The following is a 7,943-nucleotide window of genomic DNA, read 5'->3' as shown; positions in this document are numbered from 1 at the left end:
CTCCCATCGAATCAGGGGACCCCACAAATATCTTGGCTTGTCAGTTATCTATCTTTAAAATTTACATAAGCACATATCAAATTGTATGAATTTATCTTGCTTAGTTCTTAAAATCCTAACTGAATTAACTCAAAACTCTACACTAAAGACTTTGCAGAAGAAAATGTATGCCCACTCAGGGTGAAAATTATTTTCCTCATTACTGTTGTGTCATGGGACCCCAAGATCAACACTCTGTCCAAGGTTGAACGATTCACTAGAGGAACTCACAGTGAAACAATACAAAGGGAAATTAGCAGAGAAAAGGTGCATGGAACAAAGTCCAGGAAAAACCAGCACATGTTTCCAAGGATCCTTTCCAAGTGAAATCAAAGAGGACATTAATTTCCCCTGCAACAAGTTTTGACAACACGTGTGAATGTTGCCAACCAGGGAAGTTCACTAGAGACTCAGTACCTAGAGTTTTTATTGTGTGCTGGTCACATAGGGAGCCTCTGCCAGGCACATACTAGAATTTCAGAAGGAAAGCAGATATTTAACAAATTATATGATTTACACAAACAGGCATAGTGAGCCATTTTTGTCAAATAGGATAGTGTGAATCCCCTCTGGAAATCTAAGTTCTAGGTGCAAGCCAAGGGCCAACTGTGCAAGCAGACATTTCCAGGGATAAGAATTCTCAGGTCTGCTATGCTAAGACTTTTCTGCACACCAGTGTCCTAAACAAAATGTCTGGCTTTCAACAACAACAAAAATTAAAAGGCATATGAAAATACAAGGAAAAAAAAAATCAAGATGTTCCCAAGAGATTAAAAAAAAAATCCTAACTAGACTCAGGTATCCTTAGCTTGTTGCCGTGTAACTTCAATCTATACTCTGTCTTCACATGGTCTTCTTTTGTATGTCTTTTCATCTTCTATTATAAAGACACTTGTCATTGGATTTAGGTCACACCCAGATTATCTAGAATGAACGCACCTAGAGATTCTTAATTATGCCTGAAAAGAAAATTACTTTTACTAAGTAAGGTCACATTCACATGTCTCAGGGTTAGGATATGGACATATCTCTGGGGGCCACAATTTAACCCACTGCAATCTGTTACTATGTTTATTCTTACCCTAATAAATTTCCTTAGAATTCTCATCCTCCCAATATTATTTTTTTTAATTTATTTTTGAGAGAGAGCGCACACGTGCACATACGTGTGAGTGGGGAAGGCAGAGACAGAGGGAGACGGAGCATCTGAAGCTGGCTCTGCACTGAGAGCAGAGAGCCCGATGTTGGGGCTCGCACTCATGAACCATGAGATCATGACCTGAGCCGATATCAGGAGTCAGAGGTTTAACAGACTGAGCCACCCAGGCACCCCTCATCCTCTTACTGTTATAAATGACATCTAGATACAACAAATAAATGTTTCTCTTTAACATGGACTGTCTCAGTGGTTTAGGAGAGCAAAGACAAAATTCTTTATCTACCCCTTAAAATTTGCTCATTCCATAGTTTTATTTCAGTAAATAACAATTCTGGTTTTCAGTTACTCAAGCTGAAATACTCGCATAAGCCTAGGTTCTTATCTTTCATTTCCAACATCAAATCTGTTACCTGATTCTTTCAGCTCTATCTTCAAAATATATCTGAAATCCAACTCCTCTCATGACTACCAGTGCAATCACCCAAGACCAAGTTACCATCAACTCTTACCTGGATTATTCCAACAGCTCATTAGCTAGTTTCCCTGCTTCCTTTTTTTTTTTTTTTTTTTGTCCCCCTACACTGTATTCTCTAATCAGCACCCTGGTCTCTCTCTCTGTTTTTAAAGTTTTAGCTATTTAAGTAATCTCTATACCCCATGTGGGGCTTGAACTCACTACCCCAAGATCAAGAGTTGCACAGTTTTCTGACTGAATCAGCCATGCACCGAGTGATCTCTTTTATTTTATTTTTATTTTTTAAGCTTATCAATTTATTTTGAGAGAGAGCTCAGGAGGGGCAGAGAGAGAAGGAGAGAGAGAGAATCCCAAGCAGGCTGCTCATTGTCAGTGAAGAGCCTGATGCGAGACTTGAACTCATGAACTGTGAGATCATCACCTGAGCCAAAATTAAAAGTCAGACACTTAATGACTGAGCCACCCTGGTACCCCCACCCCCACCCCCAAGTGATCTCTTTTAAATGCAAGTCAGATCATGTCACTCCTCTGTGCAGAACCAACATTGCCTTCACATCTCACTGAGAAAAATAAGCAAAGTTCTTACAATGCTCTCTAAGACCTTCCATAATTGGTCCCCTCATTAGCTCCTTCTTCTCATCTACTATTCTTCACTTTGTCACTGGACCAACTTGCTGCTTTTGAATATACCAGGCTTGTAGCCAACCTATGGCATTTCTATTTTGGTGTTTTCTCTGTTTATAATTCGCTTTGTCTAAATACCTTTAAATGCCACTGCTTCTTCTTTTTGGTTTTGCTCAAGTATTTTCTTTTTAGGCTTCTCCTAACTATTCTATTTAAAAGGACAATTCCCAGGGTTCCTGACTGGCTCAGTCAGAAGAGAACACAACTCTTGATCTTGGGGTTGTGAGTTTGAGCCCCGCATTGGGTGTAGAGATTACCTAAATAAATAAAACTTTAAAAAAAACAACAACACAGGGGCACCTGGGTGGCTCAGTTGGTTAGGCGACCAGCTTCGGCTCAGGTCATGATCTCACAGTTTGGGAGTTTGAGCCCTGTGTCAGGCTCTGTGCTGACAGCTCGGAGCCTGGAGCCTACTTCAGATTCTGTGTCTCTCCCTCTCTCTCCCTCTCCCCTGCTCATGCTCTATGTCTCTGTGTCTCTCAATAATAAATAAACTTTAAAAAAAATTAAAAAAAAAACATAAAATTGCAATTCCCTTGGCACTTGCTATCCCATTTCCAAGCTTTATTTTTCTCTTTAGAGCTTATCTGGAATACTATATATTTCATTTGCATGTTCATTGACCACTTTCCCTGACTAGAATATAAACTCCTTGAGGAAAGGAAATTTTGGCCATTTTTTTTTCACTGATGCTTTCCTAGAATATAACCTGGCACATATAAAGGCTCAATAGGTCAATTGAGCTGTTAAATCAAAAATACAGTGTTTGACAAGAACAGGAAACATGAACTTTCATAAGTTTTTTGGTGGGAATGGAAAGTGATTCATCTTATGTGGATTGCAAATATTTATACAATGTCTCTGACACAGCACTTCTTAGAGGAATTTATTACAAAGATGCCTGCACATCTGTGCAAAGCTGAATATATAAAGATATTCATTCTAGAATTGTAGAAACCTGAAAACATCCTAAAAATTCACGAATATGGTATGAAAGTATGACATTTCCCCCACCACAAAATACTATGCCACTGTAAGAACAAGGAATATGTATTAATATGGGATGTCTCCTAAGAAATAATAGTAAAAAATAAGATGCTTTATATTAAAATTTGTGAAAAATAAAGATAAGCGGCCTTATATACATAGATATGTTGGTATAGTCATAGAATTACTCAAAGTAGTTTACATAAGAAACTAGCCACAGTACTGATGGCTCAGAGCCTGGAGCCTGTTTCCGATTCTGTGTCTCCCTCTCTCTCTGCCCCTCCCCCGTTCATGCTCTGTCTCTCTCTGTCCCCAAAAAAATAAATAAACGTTGAAAAAAAAATTAAAAAAAAAAAAAGAAACTAGCCACAGTAGATACATGTAGAGAAGAGAAATAGTGAAAGGGAGACTTCTTTTTTTTTTTCACTATAACCTTGTTTACATTTTTAAGATCAATGAGATGATTCCTTTAAAAACAACTGTGAAATGGGGCACCTGGGTTGCTCAGTCGCTTAGGAATCTGACTTCAGCTCAGGTCATAATCTCATGGTTTGTGGGTTCAAGCCCCATGTGGGGCTCCGTGATGATAGCTCAGAGCCTGGAGCCTGTTTCAGATTCTGTGTCTCCCTCTTTCTCAGCCCCTCCCCTGCTCATGCTCACTCTCTCCCTCTTTCAAAAACAAAAAACATTAAAAAAATAAAAATAAAATAAAAACAATTGTGAAAAAAAAAAAGTTGACAGAAAGGAGAGCCAGGAGGAAAGTTACTAAGTTCCTAAGCTAGTAACTTTGAGAGGTGATGAAGGTTGCTGAAATAGGACTGTGAAATGCAGATGTAAAGTATAACCCTGAAGCTTTTAGCAATGGAAAGATAGAAAGCAGAATGTAATAAAAAGAAACTGCAGTGTGCAACAATAATAGTTTCAAAAGACTGAAGATTTATGAAGGGCTGAGTGCATATGTAGACTCTGAAAATGAACAGAATATGGTCCTCTAGGATTACTTAAATAAAAGAGGGCACTGATAGAGGAACAATGAGGACAGAAGGGTTCATGTCAACTGAAACTCAAGGAGAGTAAGGCCTATGAAGGAAATCCTGAAAAACATTTCAGGGCCGTCAGCTCTCTCACTGAACATCTATGTTCTGCCTTATTCCACTCACTCTCTTGGACACAACCTCCTTTACCTTTCCTCTATTCACCACCCATGGCCTCTCTTCTTGTTCCAACTTAAAGATTTCATTCAGTTTGGTGATATGATAGTCCATATATAGGAAAATGACCTAAGACTTTAATTCAAGTACCATCCCCAAACTCAGACTGAGCCTGGGCCTTTCAGGACGTTACCATATAAAGAGGAACGAAAGAAGTAACATTTTACCTTAAAGGTTGAGCATATACAATGATATAGCAGAGGGTTGAGAATATCTGAAGCTTGCATCTCAAAGCTGAATCTACTATGCCGTGTAAAGGTTCTAAGTATTTCAGAAATGGAAAAGAGACAGCACTTTACTTTCAGAAATTGGATTATACAGAGAGCTATCCACGCCTAACATGGCTGTGTTGCTCTAGTTCTCCAGCATCACATTGCTGTACAGATTCCTCTGAACATCAATTATTTTTTTATGTTTATTTACTTATTTTGAGAGAGAGATAAAGGCAGAGAGAGAATCCCAAGCAGGCTCCATGCTGTCAGCATAGAGCAAGACACAGGGCTTGATCTCATGAACCATGAGATCATGACCTGAGCTGAAATCAAGAGTCAGACGCTTAACCCACTGAGCCACCTAGGCGCCCCCATCTGAACATCTTTAAGTTGTGGCTGATGCTCCTGTTTGAATTGAACAATCACGTCTCTGAGTGTTTACTCTACCAATGACTCCCAAAGAACAGAGAAGAGTAAATGTCTGGGGGCAAGATTGTGGACAAAACAGGTACCCCTATAGCAAAATGTACCTTGTTTAAAATGTCATACTGATTTGTTATTCTGTTCCAGAACAAATGTTTGGAATCTTAAGTGTTTATATAAGAATGCTGCAAGTTATTTATTATATAAATTATGTAGCTTTTCCCTCTTAAAATTGAAACTCCAGGAAGACATGCCCTTATTATTAGTTTGAACAGGAAATGAGGCTTGCAGGATTCAGATTCCTCCACCATCTCAGCCACCCATGCTGAGATGACCCATATTTAGGTGATCACACAAATACTCATACACTTACCCACAGATTCACACACAATCTTGCCCCACCACATGCACACAATTATTCCAACCTCACACGCCCATGATATGACCCTCTAGCCTCACGAAGTCACACAGTCTTGATCCCACCACTCTGTTCACACTCACCAATTTTACTCACATGCAGTTTCTCTTACACTCAACTATCCTCCTCCAACCAGTCACACATGTAATCTCACCGCTGTCTCACACTTTCTTTGCCTACCTTCAAATACATAACTGGGCTTGAAGATTTCTCCCTTTCAAACTCCCCAGGCTGGTTTGGTCACAGATGCTCCTGTCCACATTCAGGTTCGTTCTCCTGGCTCCCCGACAAGTTCCGAAGCAGTCTGCCTCAAGAACATCTTGGTACTCAGGGCAAAGCAGAATTCTGAGCACCATCAGGGCACTTAACTGTGGCCAGCTTCTAGAGGAGGCAGCTTAGGCAGCTTGGCCTGGTCCATCTGGCCATTGGCGAAGGCCAGGACTGGGATTCCCAGGATGCCTGAGAAGGATGCCTGTAGGACCTAGTATGTTACAGGTGAACTACCAAAGCTGGAGAGAGCCGCTCTGAGGGCTGTGTCAACGAAAAATTGCACCAGACAAGTTAAACAGGTAAGGAAGACTTTATGAAAGATTGTTGCAATAGAGAGAGAGAGAGATTGAACTCAAGTCAGTATATAACATAGCAGGGATTTATATCCAATGCACAGCATGAGGGAGTCAGTGGATAAAAGATTACTAAGAGGAGCGTGGTTAAGTATCAAGGGCAGGGGGATTCTTGCTGAACTAGGGTCTGCAGATCAAGGACCAGCCATGGTCAACAGGAGTGCTCACAGGAGCCTGTCTACAGTTTGGTCGACGGAGTCCTTAGCTGACGCTCGCGGAAGCCCCCGGAGCGCGGCTCAGCGGGAAGGCCCAGTTTTGGCTAGGTCCGGGCTCCACGCCTCGGGGAAATTGGGATATCCAGGCGACAGCTTTCCAGAAACCTGTCGCATTCGTACTACATCTCCCAGAGGCCTCTAGGCTCAGTGCTCCCTCCCGCGAGAACTGGACCTTCTCCTGAGCAGTGGGCGGGATCTTCTGGCGGGTTGGAGCAAACGGCCCCAGGGCGCTGCGGGAGCTCCTGCGTTCGACTTGTTCCAAGTAGAGTAGAGAGGTACTACCTGTACCGAAGGAGGCGTAGGTGAGGTGGCCCGGAGCCCGGGATTGGGCCGGCGTGTCTGGAACCTCTGGCCTGTGCAGGGTGTGTGGGGAGCCAACTGAGAGGGGGAGATTGTGAGGAGGGTGTGTGTCTGAATGTGACTGTGTGCCAGTGTGAGCGTGTACGGAACTGTGAGGGCGGGGAAGGGGGGCTTGATTTGCGGTTATGATTGTTCATGTGTAATGAGGTAATTGTGTGACCGGGTGTTTGCGCGTGTAGGGTTCTTTGACCGCGTTTGTAAAACTGGGTGTCTTCTTGTGTGTGTGTGTGTGTGTGTGTGTGTGTGTGTGTGTGTGTTTATGACCATTTGCTGAACTGTGGGTATGGGATGCCTTAACTGTGAGATCGGTGATTGTGTTTAACCAAGGTGTGTGTATTTGTGATATTATTAGTGTAGGGTGCGTGTGAATTCGTTATTGTCACTGTGTCCCCATGAAGTGTGGCAGTCGGAATGTGAGAGTGTGGGGTGCCTATGACTGCGATTGTGACTGTGTCTGTTCCTGCAGTGTGTATGCTCGTGTGACCATGTGCAGCCAGTTGTGTTTAGGTTTGGGGTGCCTGTGTCCTCGTGGCGTGAGTGAGTTTGTGGGAATATGTGTCCGTATAGCACTGTAGTTGTGGGGCGCCTTTGTGTGCCTTTGTGACTCCAGCGCTCTGTTCTCAGGAGACCTCTGTGAGCTCAGGGAAAGATTCTGCCCAGAACTACAGTCACCCTGCTCTTGTCTTGATGCTGGTGTTGAACAGGCACCCTAGCCTTGCCTGACCTACATGTATCGGTGACGGGTGGTTGGCTGACCTGGACTCCCAGAAGAGCCTGGTGTTTCCTGACTTCTTTCTTTTTCCCCAGCTCTGCTTTGCTTGCACAGACGCTTCCAGAGTGGAGGAAAGAATGGCTGTTGAAAATCCACAAGGCTCCTGCAAGGTAGTTTGTTGTGTTGTTTCCCCTTTTTCCCTGGAATCCCCTTTTCTTTGTCAGGACTTGACTTGCTTTCCTCCTCTTGAAAATTCTTGTCCATCAGGTGACTTGATCCCTGGAATTTCCCCTTTGATAAAATGTGAGTGACTGCACACCCTAACCCCTCACACACCTGATTTTCTCTTACTAAGTTGTCAAATGGTTTAATTTTCCTTTATGCTGTCTTAAAAAAAAATACTGTTTCCTCCTACTTGTAAAAGT

General features: G+C 42.4%; 1 protein-coding gene across 2 annotated transcripts in view; it reads left to right on the top strand.

The window, feature by feature from the left end:
* Positions 1–7,943, top strand: part of LOC124511184 (zinc finger protein 345) — an 87,821-nt gene that overhangs the window by 53,004 nt on the left and 26,874 nt on the right. The window contains exons 1-2 of one of the 2 annotated variants that reach the window (XM_047078170.1): positions 6,669–6,748; positions 7,614–7,688. The exons of the other annotated variant lie outside the window; for it this stretch is intronic. The gene's annotated coding sequence lies outside the window, so the exon portion shown is untranslated. Of the gene's footprint in view, positions 1–6,668; positions 6,749–7,613; positions 7,689–7,943 lie in introns of those variants that run through there. 2 annotated transcript variants of the gene reach the window in all.

Source organism: Lynx rufus, unplaced genomic scaffold (genome assembly GCF_022079265.1).
Source record: "Lynx rufus isolate CCGP_SWC_20201006 ecotype Redwood Valley unplaced genomic scaffold, mLynRuf1.p SCAF_16, whole genome shotgun sequence".
In the NCBI taxonomy this organism is placed as follows: domain Eukaryota; kingdom Metazoa; phylum Chordata; class Mammalia; order Carnivora; family Felidae; genus Lynx; species Lynx rufus.
This window is presented reverse-complemented; position numbering and strand designations above follow the sequence as displayed.